This window comes from Pinus tabuliformis, chromosome Q (genome assembly GCF_031772625.1).
Source record: "Pinus tabuliformis cultivar Carrire ecotype Pingquan chromosome Q, CPIR1, whole genome shotgun sequence".
Classification (NCBI taxonomy): Eukaryota; Viridiplantae; Streptophyta; class Pinopsida; order Pinales; family Pinaceae; genus Pinus; species Pinus tabuliformis.
Window position 1 is genome coordinate 1,340,781,246 of NC_142296.1, and position 17,908 is coordinate 1,340,799,153.

Genomic DNA, 17,908 nt, shown 5'->3' on the forward strand with positions numbered 1-17,908 from the left:
TCCTTAGTTTTACATCCAAGAAGAGAAATGGACTTCCTTAATTTAATTTCCAAGTCTAATTCAGCCTTAAAATATACTAAAAGCTTTCTTAAAAGTACATTGTAAACAAAAATGGGTTGTTAAAGCATTTTCTTTTCCGTGATTCTTTTCATTCTAAATCCAGAGTGGAAGGGATTACACTTCATTTATTTTCCCTATATCTTAGTTGTGCCCTAAAGCACATCCTTGGCTTTGTTCATCAGACTATCTGGTACTTTTGGAAAACTGTGAGCAATATTATATGGCAATACAAAAGAACAATGGCAACAATAAAGAAAGGACGTGCTGAGAGGAAAGTTAAATGTCAACTGCATTACTTGAAACTTCAAACATATGAAGTTTCCGAAACATCCTATGTTCCAAAAAATGCAACATTCAAAATTACAAGAAATAAGGAAAGAGTGATGTATGTGTGTCCAAGTCCAGGCTTTTCTAAATCTTTGGCCTTGGCATTCTCCTACTTTGAGAAATGTTATTGGTTTCATAGAAAATCAACATGCTTGTGGTTGTCTTTGTATTCGTCTATTTGCATCTTCTATCCTAGACATCCGCTACCATGAAAATTGATTAAAACTTAATATGTTATTCATTACATCCATTGCATGTATTGATGAAGTTGATGGGTGGGAACAACAGATGGTGAAACAATTTGGTGCATTCATATTCTATATTTCTGAATTTTTAAGAAACTAAAGCTTCAATGCGATATCCACAACTATCCTGTTATATAGTTCTCCTCTCCAACAAAATTTGAGGACATTGTGCTTGTCATCCAAAAATGTCATCACGATATAATGTTACTCCAACTCTCCATGTCAGTCATTATCCTCAAGTTAAAGATTCAATTTGGACTAACATAATATATTGTCTTGGTGTCAGCTGTCAGCTATGTTTTGTTCAGGAAAAGGGACATTTAAACCAAAATTTTAATGTCTATTTTCTAATGTGTTAAGTTCATGTTGCAACCAATCAAGGTCCTCCTGTCTTTTAAGTCCATTAGTTTATACCCTAAAAGTCTATTCCATCAAATATCTTGATATTTAAGTCCCTTTTAAAGATACAAACTGAATCTATGCTATCTATGTCATTTGGATCCTTGGAATTTATATGTCAGCTGAAGACGAAAGTTGTGAAGCTATTCTTCAAGCAGGATCTGACTCATGTCTCATGTTGTTGTTCAATTTATTTCAATCTATTCTGAAGACATGAAGATGCTGACCATTAAATACAAAAAGAACGAAATTAGCCCAGTGAGCTAGCACAAGTGGATCTGTGCTTTGATGTCAGATTTTTTAAACCATGGTCAGTAGACTTTGCGCTAAAAGAATCATAAACTTCTAGATAGCCGAACCCCGAAAGCCACTTGTTGACCATGCATATGTCAACGGTTCCAGGCAGCAGTGTACACAGCAGTGGATAAAAAATTTAAAGTCATTGTCATCATTGTAATCCCAATTTCTGCAAAATTATTGTAAAATTGATTCTAGTATGACTATGAAGCCATGCAAAAGCACCTAGGTAAGCCTTGATTCTTAACAAAGGGTTTCACTCTAGGGAGTTTTTTAACCTCCCTAATTATTTGTGTTTCTAAACACGAATAATTAGCAGAGTTTTTCTCTCAAGCATCCCCCAAAGCTAGAGTGGAATTCTCTATTAAGGTCTTAGGTGAGTCCTAGTGTTATCAAGTCTATGTATTTTTATCATATTAGATTATGTATCTTGTGTTGCAGAAGTTGGTTGAATCTAAGGGGTCATGAATTATTTGTAAAATTCCCCTTTTGTGAGTCATTATTGTAATATCTTAATGTAAAAGTGTTGTCTAGTAATATTTTTGGCGAATGGTTACTCATAGTTAGACACTATTGCCAAAGTATTTTTTAGACCCACTTAGAGAGAGGAAAAATATGTGTAATCCCCTCTTGAGTCTTTTATTCAATTTTCTGGCAAAAATAAAACATAAATTAGCCAGAAATTGTCAAAAAATAAAATGAGAGAAAAATTAATTTTTCCCTATTGACAACTGGAGTGGCACCTGATGATTATATGAAGACTCCATGCCCAAGGATGATCCAGAGGACACTTGTACCATCAAACATCATCATTCAACAGAGTTTTTAAACTCTACTTCTATCTTCTCATCATTTTTCTTGTACCCAGATTCCACACCCTGCGGGGAATTGTAATAAGTGATACTAGTAATGATGAGTTTTTGAGTCTGTAACAGGCCTAAGATGTTAGGAATCGATCAGCAAACAAGTACATCTTGGAGTGTTTTTTTTATCTGGTTAATTATCTCTTCTTTTTCAGAAGCGGATAATTTTATGGGTTTTTTCACTCACTTTTTACCCCAAAGCCAGGGTGACGGTTTAAATGTTAAGACCCTAACACATCTTAATGTCTAAAGTCGATGTATATTACCATACTAAATCACACAAAAAATTTCATGGAATTTGGCTAGGGCTAAGTAGGATTTTTTAATAATTAAAAATTTCCCACAAAACGGGATTTTTTAATTATTTTATATGTAATGATGTAAATAAGTGGTCTTGAGAAATGTCTAGGGTGTGTGACTACTCGAAATTCATTCTCAAAGACCCAACATTATTCTAAGACCTACTTTGGGGGTCAAAAAACAACTTATAGTCCCTCAAAGGCCGATTTTCCTAATGACAGTGGCCAAAAAAAAAAAAAACAATAATTGGAAAAATTTCTAAATTTTTCCGAAATCAAAGAAAGTCAACCAAATGACATGGCAGTTCCAAATGAAATTCAAAGATGATGTGGTAATTATGTGGGGCCCACCACATGAAGCCACAACTCAAGTCAAAAGCATAAGTCAAAGTCAAAGTTCCAAGCGGCAAGTCAAATGGTCCAACCATGAGTTCATAAGGCACAACGAAAAAGTTTTTTAACATGTTGAAAATATGTGGTGCACATTAAAAGCTTAAAGGGGGGCAAAATATATGACATGGCAGCCACATGAGGCCCACAAGTAGTGGGGAACAAATCAGCCAAGTCATCAATTAGTGTTGGAAGTCCACGAATTAGCAAAAAGTCTTCAAAAAATCAGTTTTAAAATGTAACGGATTTGGAAAAGTTTAAGTGAGGACAGAACTGCCATATGGGACAGTTCTTGTCCCCCACTTACTCTCACTTATCTCCTGCTCACATACATATCAACCAATGGGATCATCGCAGGGATATGTCACTGCCAGCTAAAAGGATGATACGCAGCAAATTAAGACGCAGTTTACACTCAGTCAAGCAACATTCACACAGCCGCGTAGGACAAGCCTTGTCTCCCACTAAACACTGCCAACCAATCAGAAGTTATATACCACCTAACAAGAAGATACGCAGAGCATGTTTGGCAACCTATACACAGCCCTGTTCAGCAAGGTAACACGCAGATTTTTGGAACAGCGTGACACTTGATTGGCAAGGTGTCAAATCACAGGTTCTGATTGGAGAGTTATGTGGGAGTTTGTCTCCCTTTTACTTCAGTTATATATGCACTTGGCAAGTAGCTCTCGCACTAATCAACAGTTAGGAAATTTGGCACATGAGGAAAGGATATACGCTGCCATCTATAGAAGAATACACAGGCCAGCAAATGAACTTGTGAATCTTTGGGATATCAGTCAACTACAATAGTCATCTTGCCACTTGGAAAGTTTGAGCATTGAGATCTTCACCATTGCTACACTTGTCATTGGAATTTTCTTTGGGATCATCTCCCATTTTCTTATTTTATGAGTCTTGAGCTCTCATTTTTATCATATGGAACGAATTGTTGGGCTTGTAGAGACTACTGGATTTTGTATTCATCTTTCATATAATAAAAAAAAGTCTTTGGGGTTACTAGCTTCTCTTGTGGTGCATTCTTTGGTTGATGAGGTATATCTATTTCATTTGATATTATTATTCATTTGATTTTACATTGCTATCTAGTTGTTTTTTTTTTGCATTTGTCTGAAGGAACTACTGTCTAGGGAGGAGAGATTTGCAGCTATCTCAAATCTCCTTTGGGCTTGGTATATTTTGTGCTCTTATTGTAGCTTGTTATTTTTGGTTGAATAACAAACTCAACTTGGCCTCTATATGCCAAGTCTCTTTTGTACTAACAATTGTTTTGCAGGCATTTGTGTGTTCAAAATGATAAGTTGTCAAGTCTATTGGAGTGTGAGGACTTCTTCGGTTGGAATAGTCACCTCCAAGGATATCAAAGATCCCACAAGTTGTTCAAGCCAACAATCTCATAAGACATCAAGAGATTTATTTAAAAGGGGGTTTCATGAGCCCTTTGCTTTTTTTCCATCTTGAAAAATATCATATATTTTCTTTTCTCATTTGTGTGCATATTGATTTTATCTAGCATTTGAGGCTAAGTTGTTGAATTTAAATCCTAACTCTCACTCACTAAAATCAGCTCTTTCAAGCTGATCTTAATGAGAGAATTTATAATATAAAATGTATTTTATACTTGCATTGGGTTTCTAACTCTTTCTTTCTCATGCATGTGATTTCATCTCACATATTTCAGCGCTATTTTTTTGCTTGCTTTCCTACAGGTGTTCTTGGAGGCAATTCAAGCTTGAAGAAAAGGAGCTGAAGCATAAGCTAAGTAACCCTTTTCCATTTGAAAACTCAAGTCCAAGGTTATTTTGGATTTCCATTTGAAAGCATTTCACTTCATTTTAAACAAAATACAATTTCATTTCTTAAAAAGCAAATACTTGGAAGGCACTAGTTGTTTATATATTTCATGCTTATCTTATGATGGTTATTGCTCATATCAGTTTTTTGCTTATAAATCTTAAAGAAATAATCTATTTAACTCTAACAATTCTCCTAGAAACTCACATCTTTTTTTAACTTAATTTTTCATTAGGGACCACCCCCCTTAGCTAACCTAGAAGATAGCTTAAACAGAGAGAGAAGGGATTTAGTGTGACAGCTCCTTCTCTGAGTTCCCTACCACCAACCACACCTTGTGGGGTTGAAGGCTTTTCTCACTGACTTATAGGTAGGTGTAGGCGGCAGAGTCAACACTCCCCAAGTGGAAAAATTTATCAAAATTATTGAGGCTCTTTTTCAAAAGGAAAATATTCAACTCAAAATTAAAAGGCCTAATTTCCAAGGCAGAAAGTCCTAGTTTAGAAATTCGTTGGACCAAAAAGAGTATTTTTCCAGCAAATTGCATTTCTTGGACCAGTTGGTTGATTAGATGGCACAAGTTACAACAATTCTATTATTTGAAGATTCTCCAAGGTATCAAAAACATTTAGTTCGATTTTGACCCATCCAGCTCATTTTTCAAAGAGATCAAATTTCTTGGAGATTTGTGCAGCAATTATCAAGGGATGAAAATGATTTGACAAAGATCAAACCTTGGATCAAGTCAAACTAGCCGTTTTTCCACTTGAAGGGGGTCTAGAACTCTCATTTTTCTATATAAGGAAGCCTAAGGTTCCTCATTTGTAATGATGAAATGTTTGGGTCTTGTAACGAAAAATTTGAAGCAAACTGTGAGTCAATCTGTTGGATGTAATTTTATTTTGCGGTAATAATATTAAAGTCTTTGGGGGTTTGTTTGTGATGGTGTTCCTTTTCTGCCTCTTTGGTAATGTTGTTCTGAATTGTGCTCTAATGCTCTACAAAATATAACTCTTAAGTTATTATTTCAGTTGCCAACAGTTGGAATATCTATTTGCATAGGTATCTTGCATTAGGTACTGGATTTAGAAAAGCGTTCTAGCTCACTCAATCTAGCAGGTATCTCTAGATCTTGAGGGTATTAACGTGTATCTATCCCATTATGATCCAATAACATCATTTGCAATGTGTAGGGATAATTTGATATTCAGATTTTGGGCACGAGGGGAAGTCTTCGGTTGGACTAGCCAACTCCCAAGACAAGAGGTTTAAAAGCCCATCATTTTGAATTTCCAAAGGCTTATCTAATGATTTCCATGGCAATACATTAAAATTTTCTCTTCTCAAATTATTTTTCGAAATTAAATTGTGCAATAAAGTTATATCTGCTTCTCTAGAGCTTGTGATTTTTATTTGTGAATATTTGTAAATTATTTTCACTAACCCTTGTATTTTATTTTAATAGTGTAAATAATTAGAGGGGTTTTACTTTTCAAATTTGAATTTTATCTATAAAGAGTGGAGGAAGGATCGCCTTTTGTGAATTTGCAGGTGTTTCATCATAAGATCAAAGGCTAATTCGATTTCTATTAAGGATCGAGCCATCACCTAGCCTAGTGGCTAGGGTTTGGGCACTAAATCAACATTGGAAGGAGTCGTCCAGCTAAAGGAAAGAGGTCAAGTGGATTTCAAGGCTAGATCTAACCTCAAGAGGCCTAGATCTACCCCTACGAGCCCCTAATCCATCAACGATCAAGCTATTTAGGTGGCCGCTAGCCCTTTAGGGATTTTTCTATTGCAATCAAGGGTTTGGATTGGTTGACAAAGTGTGGAGGCCAAAAAAGTGTGATTGGAGACTATTTGAAACAGGTCGCAAGGAATTGGAGGGATTATAGCCCTAGCCGCAGGCCCAAATAGGCCTTAGAGCCCAGGTCGCATGCCTAAAAGGCCTTAGAACCCTAGCGCAGACCTTGGAGGAGGGTTCTAGCCCTAACACAAGGCATTGGAGGCTTGGAAATCTCAGTTGCAATTAAACTTGGGACTGATCATTTGTGTTTGCAGGCCTAATTGGTGTCTTGACTAAGTTTGGTGGTGATTTTCATTGAGAAATTGACATTACAAGGTCTGATCCATTGTAATTTTTGAACTAACCCTTTGTTACAGGTTGATATATCACTTGGTAAGGGTTTTAATTTTTGTTTTTCGGCTTGGTGATATCATTCTCCATCAATACTAGTCATCTAGGCCTAGCCACAAGGCTAGGAGTCTCTTTCTTCCTTGGCGCTGCAAAATTCAAAGGCAGTTTATTGTGTTTGTAGCCTAGGGCTAACATATTTGTTTTTGCAGGTGGTATGAAAAGGGTTTGGGAATCACTTTGTGGCTCAAAGTTGCAACCTGTGGTCTCTTCCAAGCATACTAGCCCTTTGAGGCTAGGCCAAAGCCTTTGGGGATCTTGTTTCTCTCATTAATAGCCTCTTTGGTAACTGAATACATATGAGACCTGAAGTCAAACATATTGCAGACACCAAACATAAGATTGACATCTAATCTAAGCCTAAAAGACATTCTAATTTGACTCGTAATAATTGCAAGCTTAATCACAAGTGTTTGGTTATCATTTTGTGCATATTTGGATGACTTGAATTGGCTGTTAGCGGATTGACATTGTTATTGCAGAGGTCTGATATCACTCTACAGCGTCACTACAGTGGTATTTTCACATTGCTTTTGGCACTAAAATTGAGTCGTGATCGTTGGTTTATCTCCTTAGCATTTGGTGTTGACTTGTGAGCAATTTTGTGAACTGATACAAGCTAAAGAGGTCTGATTTGAACTTACAGTGACTAATCTAATCATAACAGTGGCATCTTTGCATTTGTTCCTAGTACTAATCTTGGTTATTAAGCATATTGGCTATTGGTGGTGAATTCTAAGTGATCTTGTGGGCTGATCTTATGGTATTGTGCACTGATACATCTCAATGTTAGCTACATCAGCCTAATATTTGTTGGCAGTGGTATATTCATGGTTTGATACATATTGGCAAATTGATTGTTATGCATCTATTGGCATTAGAGAACTAGAAGAATAGTGAGCATCGCTCTTGGTTTTTCTCTTGAGTCTTGTAAGGATAGCCTAATAGGTTACTATCTCTTCTCCTCTCTTGACTGTCTGCATTTCATTATCTCATTACGTTTCTCTTGACAGTTAGATCGCATTTGCATGATTCGACTAATTGCATTTTTGAATTACAAATCTTTGTTAGCAATATCATTGCATAATTGTGCTTACATAATCCTATGTAATATTCCTAATGGAAAATTTGCAGTGATAACAAAGACATGAAATAATTTTCAAAACAAAATGTACTCAGCAATTGACACATAAACAGAAATTTCTTCATCAGACACCCAACTGGCTCATTTTCATTAATAAAATATGTTGGAATACAATCAAAGATGGATGAGGTGCACCTGGGTTTGCACAAGGCAAACTACAAGCCACAAGTGATCAATACAAAAGATGCCAACTATTGTGGAAGTGCTGCTCTCCAGAAAACTGCGTTGTCCCTCCAAATTGGCACTACTAGCTGATTTCAAGCTCTAATTTCTCCCCTCAAAACAACCCAGAAATTTCTGTAAATTTAAGAGTGTCTCCTTGCCAAAAACCCAGAAAGGGTTTCCCTTGGTTTCAACCTTCAAAAATTGACCCTTCACAGTTTGGCCCTCTTTCAAATACGAATTTTGTTGTTGTGACTGATCCTGTCAAACTTTGCACTCCCAACTCCAGCAATCCTCCTCAAATGGCCCTCCAAATGATTTTCCAATCCCCAGCTCCAAAATCTCCAGGACAATGCTGCCCCAACAAATCTCACTCTAATGACTATGCATTGATGGAGGAGATGACGCAGTCCTATGTGTGATGAAATGAGATCTGCATATGAGATGGCCCTCTTGTCTGTCGCTGCCCTTTGCACTCCTGAAAAATGGTCAAAAGATGCTCCTGTATCTTCTCCAGACAATTTCCCTACAACCCTACTCTACAAATAACCAGTGAATTCTTCCTCTGCGCGGTGGTGGCCCCTGGACTACGTGTTATGCTCCAGAAATGCATACGATTTGCATCTAATGCTTCTTCTAGTCTTGGTGGTGAAGGAAACCCTTCCTTGTGTGGCACTTGAATTCCATCGAAGAAAGGTTGAGCTTCTCTCCCTGTGAAGCTCTTGTGCTAAACAGCACAATGTTGGCTCAGTTGAACAGCCAAGGCAAATTCGATTTTCAAATAGACAAAAGACCTCTATTGCTCTCTCATTCCTTTCTTTTATAATTACTAACCATGCATTCGTTTTTGGTCCCTCCACCAATTCGATTTGCCTCAAGGAATTCGAATTCCTTCTTCCCCAAGTGTGTACTTCATGTGGGCCCCATATTCCACTAGAGTCGCAATTTTTACCTTTTCCTCCTAACTCTCAGTGTCGGAATTGCATCCTCTCCCAAGACTTATCTCTAATGCTGAAAATCAAAATTGGGGATATTACAGTCCTCCCTACCAAAAATTGCTTGTCCTCAAGCAATTCCTGAACAAGCATCCTCTCCAACAATTGGTCCCCACTGTCACTGCAAAATATGTCAGGGTCCCAGATGCGCCACTGAATCGTCCCTGACCTCTGCACTGTCATGTCATGAAGGAATCCCGCAATACTAGGATCCCAAGCCATCTTGTTCAACATGAAGCTCCACTTGCTCCACTCACTATCCTGCCAGGTAGAAGTACCAAAAGCCCTCCACATACCATCAATGAGTAGGAAATCATGATAATGTGGCACTATACACAACTCGTCATGAAGTTGCCCTACCAAGTAGTCCCTCTCATACACTCCAAGAGTAAACACTTGAAGATACCACCCAATCCTTGCAAAGATAAAGTTTCGCTCACATGAGCTTCTCCAGATATCATCTTGTCGACCAACCTACCATGCTAATGAAGTCACCCACACCATCAATGACTCGCTAAAGCCCAATGGAAGATTTGAATGATCTCCCCCTGTAATAACCATCTCATCCCTAAATGTTGTTGAGATGCGAAGTATGGTGATGATCGGGTCCTTTGTTGGTCTCAGAAGGGTGCCACCATGCTGACGTTGTGCCACTCTGATTAGGACATGGTTCCCATCGTGCGCAAGTTGTATCCTCCTCTCCTGGGACCTGATGGCAAAAAATCTGTGAAGGCTAAGCTCATCCTGCCCAGGCATCTCCAAGATTCCAATGCCTACCCATCCACTGCCAATCTCGGTCTTGAGAAACAATAGGGTAAATCTGCCTCGCCATACCACATCGTGAAGTTTGTGATCCTGCCTCTGGAAAGTGCACCCCGATACTGCCTAGAGTCTAAACATCTGCCTATAGATGAGGTCTACCATCCACTACACCTCATGCTCATATAATGCCTCAGATTGTCTCGCTGAAAGTTCATCATGCAACTCCCTCGCAATCACCTCCCCAAGTGTGATCCCAAGGGTGGAACATATGCTACCTCGGTAGTAAACCACGCCATCCCTAAGCCTATATATGGCGGCCTGTGCCCCCATCGAATGTCTCAATTGGAGAGTCTCCCTCCTGCCCATGACACACCGTGTCTCATCCAACTGCCTAGGGTGAGCCTCCCATGTCCTGTTGCCTGTACTGAGAGTATCAAAGGGCAGCAACCAAACGCTCTGCGGCTGTAAGAAATACTGGGGAGTGAAGGGTGGGTAGGTCCTCAAGGCTATGATCAACAATCTGTCGGGACATTGAAGAGTAATCCTATGGATGTCCCTCTCTCTGCCTCGGATCTGCTGATAACCCAATTGAAGACTTGTCTCTATTGAGCATGTTGTCCCTAGATACTCAACAACGTCCTCATCCATCCAAGGTGAGTTTCTCCTAATGGTACATCTCATGTCCTTGCCCATAAGTCTCCTTGGAGGCAACACTCCATGAGCCCATGGTGTCGCACTAGATGCCATTGCATACCACCAAGTATCCCTATACCCATGTGATGTGAGCCGCTCCTCCTACTCCACAGAACAATCCAAAAGACTACAACACACCACAATGCACCTCCATGTCCACCTGCCAACCACTGCTCAACGCTAGATGCTCCTACACATCCCTGGACGTCATGTCCTAAAGCTATGACAATGCGCTTTGGCATGCATCCGACTGGCATCATCATGCCCACTATCACATCAATATATCCTCCGATGAATGTATCTCCATAATCTCGGGTAAGTGGACCTCCCCTCCTGATCCTCCCAGAGAGATATAACATGTGGATCTCCCTAAGTACCTGTGGGGGTGTCCCTAAGGTGCTGCTCCTCAGTGACCAGTGTACCCCATACATCCATGGGAAATCCTCCTCTCCATACAAGGAACTATCTGGTGGCCTATCGATACCACCTCCTCTGACAACCTCCTGCCAAGGTACATCGATCATCCTATGCCCCCACACACGGCCAACATGCCAATAAAACTCATGGATTCTGTCTGCTCCTCTGTCAGCTCAACCTGTCATGGGTGTTGTCAAAAACTCTGGTGAGAATATGAAAATAGGGGTGAGTCCAATCACTGGATCCACCATCCTGCTACTACCCTGACTGAACCAATCCATGGAGTGGTGGGGAGTCCCACCTGGGTCCCAATGATGATCCAACCCTCGAGACCCTCTAGAAAACCACGACTCCTGTTGAACTATGCTCCCGACCATGGATGTCTCCAAAAACCTATTCAACCCTATCAGGTACCAACTCAATACTTTGTGCCACCCAACCCCATGAGAGGGATAAAATGAAAGAGTACCCAAGTACATAACAAGTCCATCATGCAAGTGTTGTGCCCTACGTAACTCATGTCACCTCGTCTCACTAGCCCGATCATCATATACAACCTATCTAGGTAACCCAGCCAATCTCCATCCAACGTGTAGAGGTAATCTAGCAATACTACAAGCCCCATCTACGTAAGCCTGAAGAGGGTTAGTGACTAGAAGTACTGCAGCTCTGTTGGCTGCCTGGGCATCTATCTGCTCCCCGGCGATGGCAGGTCTAACAAATGATTGCCCATCTTCCTCTACCATAGGCATAACAGGAGTCCCGATTTGTCCCTCCACAAGTAGCTCATCAAGCATAACATCCTCATCTAGCTCACACTCCTCAAGGTGCTCTCCATGTTGCTGTAGGTAACTGTCGTCTGAGAACTCTATCACGGCTCTGGGTACCTCTGTGCCTATCGACACCTCACTAATGGATGTGTCTCCCCGCACCTCCCTAATCTGCTGTGGGTTGCAATCACCTGAAAATTTGGACATGGTCATGGACACCTCATCAATGGATACCTCAGCAACAGATGGCACCTCATCAATGACAGACACCACATCATCAGATGGCTCTATAGGTGTATGATCCACTCTCTTCGTCAAGGTGTCAACTAGTGCTATCAGAGAGGTCTCCAATAATGGTGACTCATGTGCCATACTAGGTACATCAATGTGCCCCTCACCATCCTGCGTGTCCTCCTGCTCAACCTCCTCCTCAAGCTTCTGACATCTAAAGCCTGGTCTCCACCAGCAGAAATGCCTCATGGTCTCATCCTCTAACTACCCACCTCTACATGATGGTCCAACCCCTGAACTATACTTCTCCTTCTCTTGTTCATCCAAGGAATGAGGCATGGTAGGATGGTCAAACTGACCATACGTGTGGGTGTTGTACTGTTGGGATGTGCGTGTATGTACTTGGCTTCTATGTTGGTTATGTATCAGTCATTGCATCCCCTCTAGAATCTGTTGGTTCTGCCTCACCAATTGTTGGCTCTACCTCATCAACTCCTCCATGATCTTGCTAGCGCCCCCCCACAACTGGCCAAGATCATGCTCTGATACCACTATAATATTCCTAATGAAAATTTACAGTAATAACAAAGACATGAAATAATTTTCAAAACAAAATGTACTCAACAATTGACACATAAACAAAAATTTATTCATCAAACACCCAACTAGCTCATTTTCATTAATAAAATATGTTGGAGTACAATTGAAGATGGATGAGGTGCACCTGGGCTTGCACAAGGCAAGCTACAAGCCATAGGTGATCAATACAAAAGAGTCCAATTGTTTTGGAAGTGTTGCTCTCCAGAAAACTGCGTTGTCCCTCAAAATCTGCATTGTTGGCTGACTTCAAGGTCTGATTTCTCCCCTCAAAACAACCCAAAAATTTCTGTAAATTTAAGAGTGTACTCTTTGCCAAAAACCCAGAAAAATCCAGAAATGGCTTCCCTTGGTTCCAACCTTAAAAAATTGACCCTTCATAGCTTGGCCCTCTTCCAAATACAAATTTTGTTGTTGTGACTAATCCTGTCAAACTCTGCACTCCCAACTCCAGCAATCCTCCTCAAATGGCCCTCCAAATGATCTCCCAGCTCCCCAGCTCCAAAATCCCTGGGATAATGTTGCCCCAACAAATCTCACTCCAATGACTACACAGTCATGGAGGAGATGACATAGTTTTGTGTGTAATGAAATGAGAGTTGCGTATGGGATGGCCCTCTTGTCTGTAGTTGCCCTCTACACTCCTCAAAATGGTGAAAGGATGCTCTTGTAGCTTCTCCAAACAATTTCCCTACAGCCCTACTCTACAAATAACCAATGAATTCTTCATCTGCGCAGTGATGGCTCCTAGACTGCATGTTATGCTCCATAAATTCATATGACCTGCAACTGATGCTTCTTACGGTCTCAGTGGTGAAGGAAAGTCTTCCTTGGGTGGCACTCGAAGTCCACTGAAGAAAGGTTGACCTTCTCTCCTTGAGAAGCTCTTGTGCTAAACAGCACAATGTTGGCTTAGCTGAACAGTTAAGGTAAATTCGATTTTCAAATAGACAAAAGACCCCTATTGCTCCCTTATTCCTTCCTTTTATAATTGCTAGCCATGCATTCCTTTTGGGTCCCTCCACCAATTCGATTTGCCTCAAGGAATTTGAATTCCTTCTCCCCCAAGTGTGTACTTCATGTGGGCCCCATATTCCACTAGAGCCGCAATTTTTACCTTTTCATCCTAAGTTCCAATGCCGGAATTGTGTCCTCTCCCAAGACTTATCTCTAATGCTAAAAATCAAAATTGGGGATATTACATCTTAAAAGTTCACTTATGACTGCCACATTGCATAAGCACATCCAATCAATTTGATATCAATACCATCATTGTTTCATTGAGGTAATCTTGAAATAAGCATTTATAATTTTGGTTACAAGTGGTTTAGTGTTGGAACTAAATTGCGATTTCAGTGAAACAATCTCACTTGCATTTTGCATTTCTCTCTAGGTAGATCTTGCATCCCATCTCTGTAGCAATTGTCTATCTGGTAAATTGGTATATTAATCTTTGTTGTGCAAGTATTTCTCAATTCTAAGGCACTGGTCTATCACTGATGTAACTCAAATAATCTAATTGTTCTTGCTTATTAATTTCAGTTTCCATATAATCTAAATCATGTTGCTAGGATATTCATTTGTATCTCCTAAACTTGTTGATTTTCAACGAGTTCATCATTTTCTTCACCTTGGGGACTACACCCCTTAGTCTGCTTTAGGAAATAGCTTAAACGGAGTGAGTAGGGATCATAGTGGCAACCCCTACTTTGAGTGTTGCGCCTTGGATGTACACTTCAGGCGACAACAACACTCAAAACTATTGCACTAATAATGCTAAAGTCTACAAACACATACTGCAGAAAATGTATAATGGAGACTCACAGGTCTATCCTAAATCACATCATTTTTACTAAGCATGAACAAACAACATTATAACACACTTGCTAAATCACTGTTCAAAGTAAAAAAAACGGAAACTCATTTGATGGATTGTCAAAGCCTATTGTTGCTTGATCATCAATTCTAAAATGAAAACTGCTACAAGAAAACAACAACAAACTAATTCACTGTTTGTTACTCAAAACTGAATGAATAAACCTATAAACCTACCTTCTTTTTCATACTCTGGGAAATAAAGTAGGTATGATTAATTTGGCCACATGCTCAACAACACTTCAATTGAAGATGATTTGAGAGATGCAAATATGCACCCTACCTACTTAAGCGCATTTGCCTTACCGACCACTGGAGTGTTGATTTGGGGTAGCATCGGATGTGCTCTAAGCCTCAAATTTTGCAGGGAGGCTTGGACACATGCACTCCAAAGAGATCAGAAAGCGTTTTGGGAAATTCCACCTATAAGTGATTTTATTAAAATAATTAATATTTTTTAAGGGGTTCCTAAGTCTAAACTTAGGAAAATTAAACTATTAATGGTTATTAATCTAATCAGGGGTGAAACTTCTGGAAAAAGACACGGATCAAGCCAAAATGATCTGAGCCTTTGATTATGATTTAATCTAGGTCGTTGGTTGTCCAACAGGAAGATATAAGAAGGGGCTTGAGGGTCATTTGGAAGACACACTAAGAGATCAAAGAAATGGATTTTTCTGAAGTGAGAAGTTCTCAGGAAGAAAATCGATTGAGGAGATTTCTAGCAGCAGAGGGGCAAGGATAGCTTCCAGAGAGAAAGTGAGATTCTCAGCCGAAGAATCATCAATAGAGAGAGGCAGAGATTGATCTAGTAGCCTTGACGCAGGGCCAAAAGGCCCACGCAGAAGCAGCGTACAGGGTGAGAGAGAAAGTCAAAAATCAGGGCAGAGAGTCAATTTCAGTAGCCGAAAGCCGGGGTGTGAGACTAGGAGGATGAGAGCAGTGACTCTGGGCTACTAATCGATTCCCCAGTTGGGTGACGTTGTGCCTGAGAGGGTTGACGTTGGGACAGCGTAGAGGCAGTGTAGAGATAGCGCAGGGCCTGCCAAGGGCACCTCATCCAGCAGCCAGATCAGCCGGGACTTTTTCTCAGTAATTGTGTGAGGTAATCTCACAAAGCTTCTGCCAGTATTTCTCTTTGTAACTGAATAACCCTGTGAGGTATTCAGTGATGTATTTAGAATTTTCTACTACTTAATAATAATAAACCCTCAGAGTTGTTGCACCGGTTTTTCCACATTGGGTTTTTCCGGGGACTTTTGTCCAAAAATAACGGTGTCCTATGTGTTTCTATTTTCCTTGCTCAGTTTCTATGTTTCAGAATCATATTTAATTTGGTGTAGGCTGCTTCAGTAATTTACTTCAATGTTTCAAGAAGAAATCTTAAATAAACTTGTAATCTAATTTACAATCTAGGTGAAGTAGATTCAGCTGGTTGCAGTAGGATTCCTGAGATCGTTAGATCTAGGAATTTTCACATGGAGTAGCACCTGAGGATTGTTTGAAGAATCCATGCCCAAGGATGTACCAAAGGATGCTTGTACCATCAGTCATCGTCATATTAACGAAGTTTTTAAACTCTACTTCTTCTTATCATTTTCTGTTGTACCCAGATTACACAAGCCCTACAGGGAAATGTAATAAGTGATGCTAGTATCATGAGTTTTGAGTCATGTAATAGGCCTACGTAACTTAGGACCTTGTCATCAAGTGAATATTACTCTGGGAGGTTTTTCTTACTTGGTTAATTATCATCTCCCTACCAGGACTTAATAATTAATTGAGTTTTTTCCTCTAAATATAACCCAAAGCCGATGTACGACTTGATGGTGAGGCCTTGGTTGAGTCCTAGTGTCTAGGGTCAATGTATATTACCATACTAGATCACGCAAAAAAAATCGTGGCATTTGGTTAGGTCTAGGTGGTCACTTTTTAATTTTTTAATATTTCCTGCAGGGCGGAAATTGCAATCAAATTTGTATATGAAATGTAATATGTGTTGGCTAGAGATGTTGTATGGTGTATGAGTAATAAAAATTGAACCTCTCACCCTCAACTTTCTACTATGGCACTTTGAGGGGTTAAAAATGTGTTCTAGACCCTCGAAATCCACGTTTCCTAAGTTTAGTGGAAAAAGTGACAATAAATTAAATGGAGAGAAATAAATTGCTCCATGTGACAAAATGACATGGAAATGACTTGGAAATTATCTCAAGTCAAAGAGTTGAGTCAAAAGACATGTGGTGGATGATTGAACACCTTACATCATAAATGCACCACTCCCACAAGAAAATCGAATTTTTGGCATTTAATTGAGAAGCTGCTTATGTGGAGAATCGAACTTTTGGAGGAGTTAATGCACACAAAGAAATATTTCATGGATATTTTTATGGAGAATTTCATGGAGGCTTGTCCCACCTTAGCTCCACTTCCTCTACACTCGGCATATCCACTTGGGAATTCCGAGTTGCTCTTGGAGGCCCCACGCAGTTCATGAGGCGGATATACAGTGGGCACATTGGGATCATCCAGTGTTACTTGGGAGCGGGAGCGGGAGCAAATGCGGAGAGCGGGAGTGAAAACAGGTGCGGGAGCGACATTTTCAGAAGCTCCAGGTTTGGGAGCGAATCCCGAAGCATTTTTTATATAATATATATATTTTATATTTTTATATTTTGATACATATATGTCAACAAAAACATGTAGAATGATGAATTAGATATAAAAAACATAAAAAAACATAGATTGAACTATATAACAACAATCATCTAGAAGTTATAATCTTCATCAACCATGTCCACAAGTTAGTAACATAGTAACATACAACCTATTGAGTCATGATTCATCAATCTTAAAGTTTCAAGCTTTAAAAATTCAATATATAACATTTATCATCATTGATCACCAAAGTTGTACTTGTAAGCTAAGTGTAACCATTACAACAAATAATATCTAACATGAAATGAAATGTTATAAAATGAAATGAAACAACTTTCAACTTTCATGAAGCATCATATTTATAATTCATTACTACTGAGTTATAATTGCCAACTTCAAACTTAAATTGTCATATATTGTTTAAAAAAATATCATAATAAATATGAAAGAGTCAATAGTTATAAAAACTACTAGAAACTAAAAAAGACAAGTAAATCTATTATCTATTGCTTATGCTTGAGCCTCTTGCCACAACGAGAAATCTCTAATTTTTTAGTCTTGTTGGAAAATCAGGATCTTTATCATTAGTATCACCCTCTAAGCATTAATATCTAGAGGTATCTTTGTCATTACCTCTGTATCTGTAAAGGAATCTTTGTCATTAATATCACCCTCTAAGCATTAACATAAGATAGAAAAAGCATAACACGTCAAG

At 39.3% G+C, this 17,908-nt stretch overlaps 1 protein-coding gene across 3 annotated transcripts in view; it reads right to left on the bottom strand.

Moving 5' to 3' along the window:
* Positions 1-17,908, bottom strand: part of LOC149224819 (putative carboxylesterase Os04g0669500) — a 378,827-nt gene that overhangs the window by 193,128 nt on the left and 167,791 nt on the right. The gene's annotated exons all lie outside the window — the stretch shown is intronic.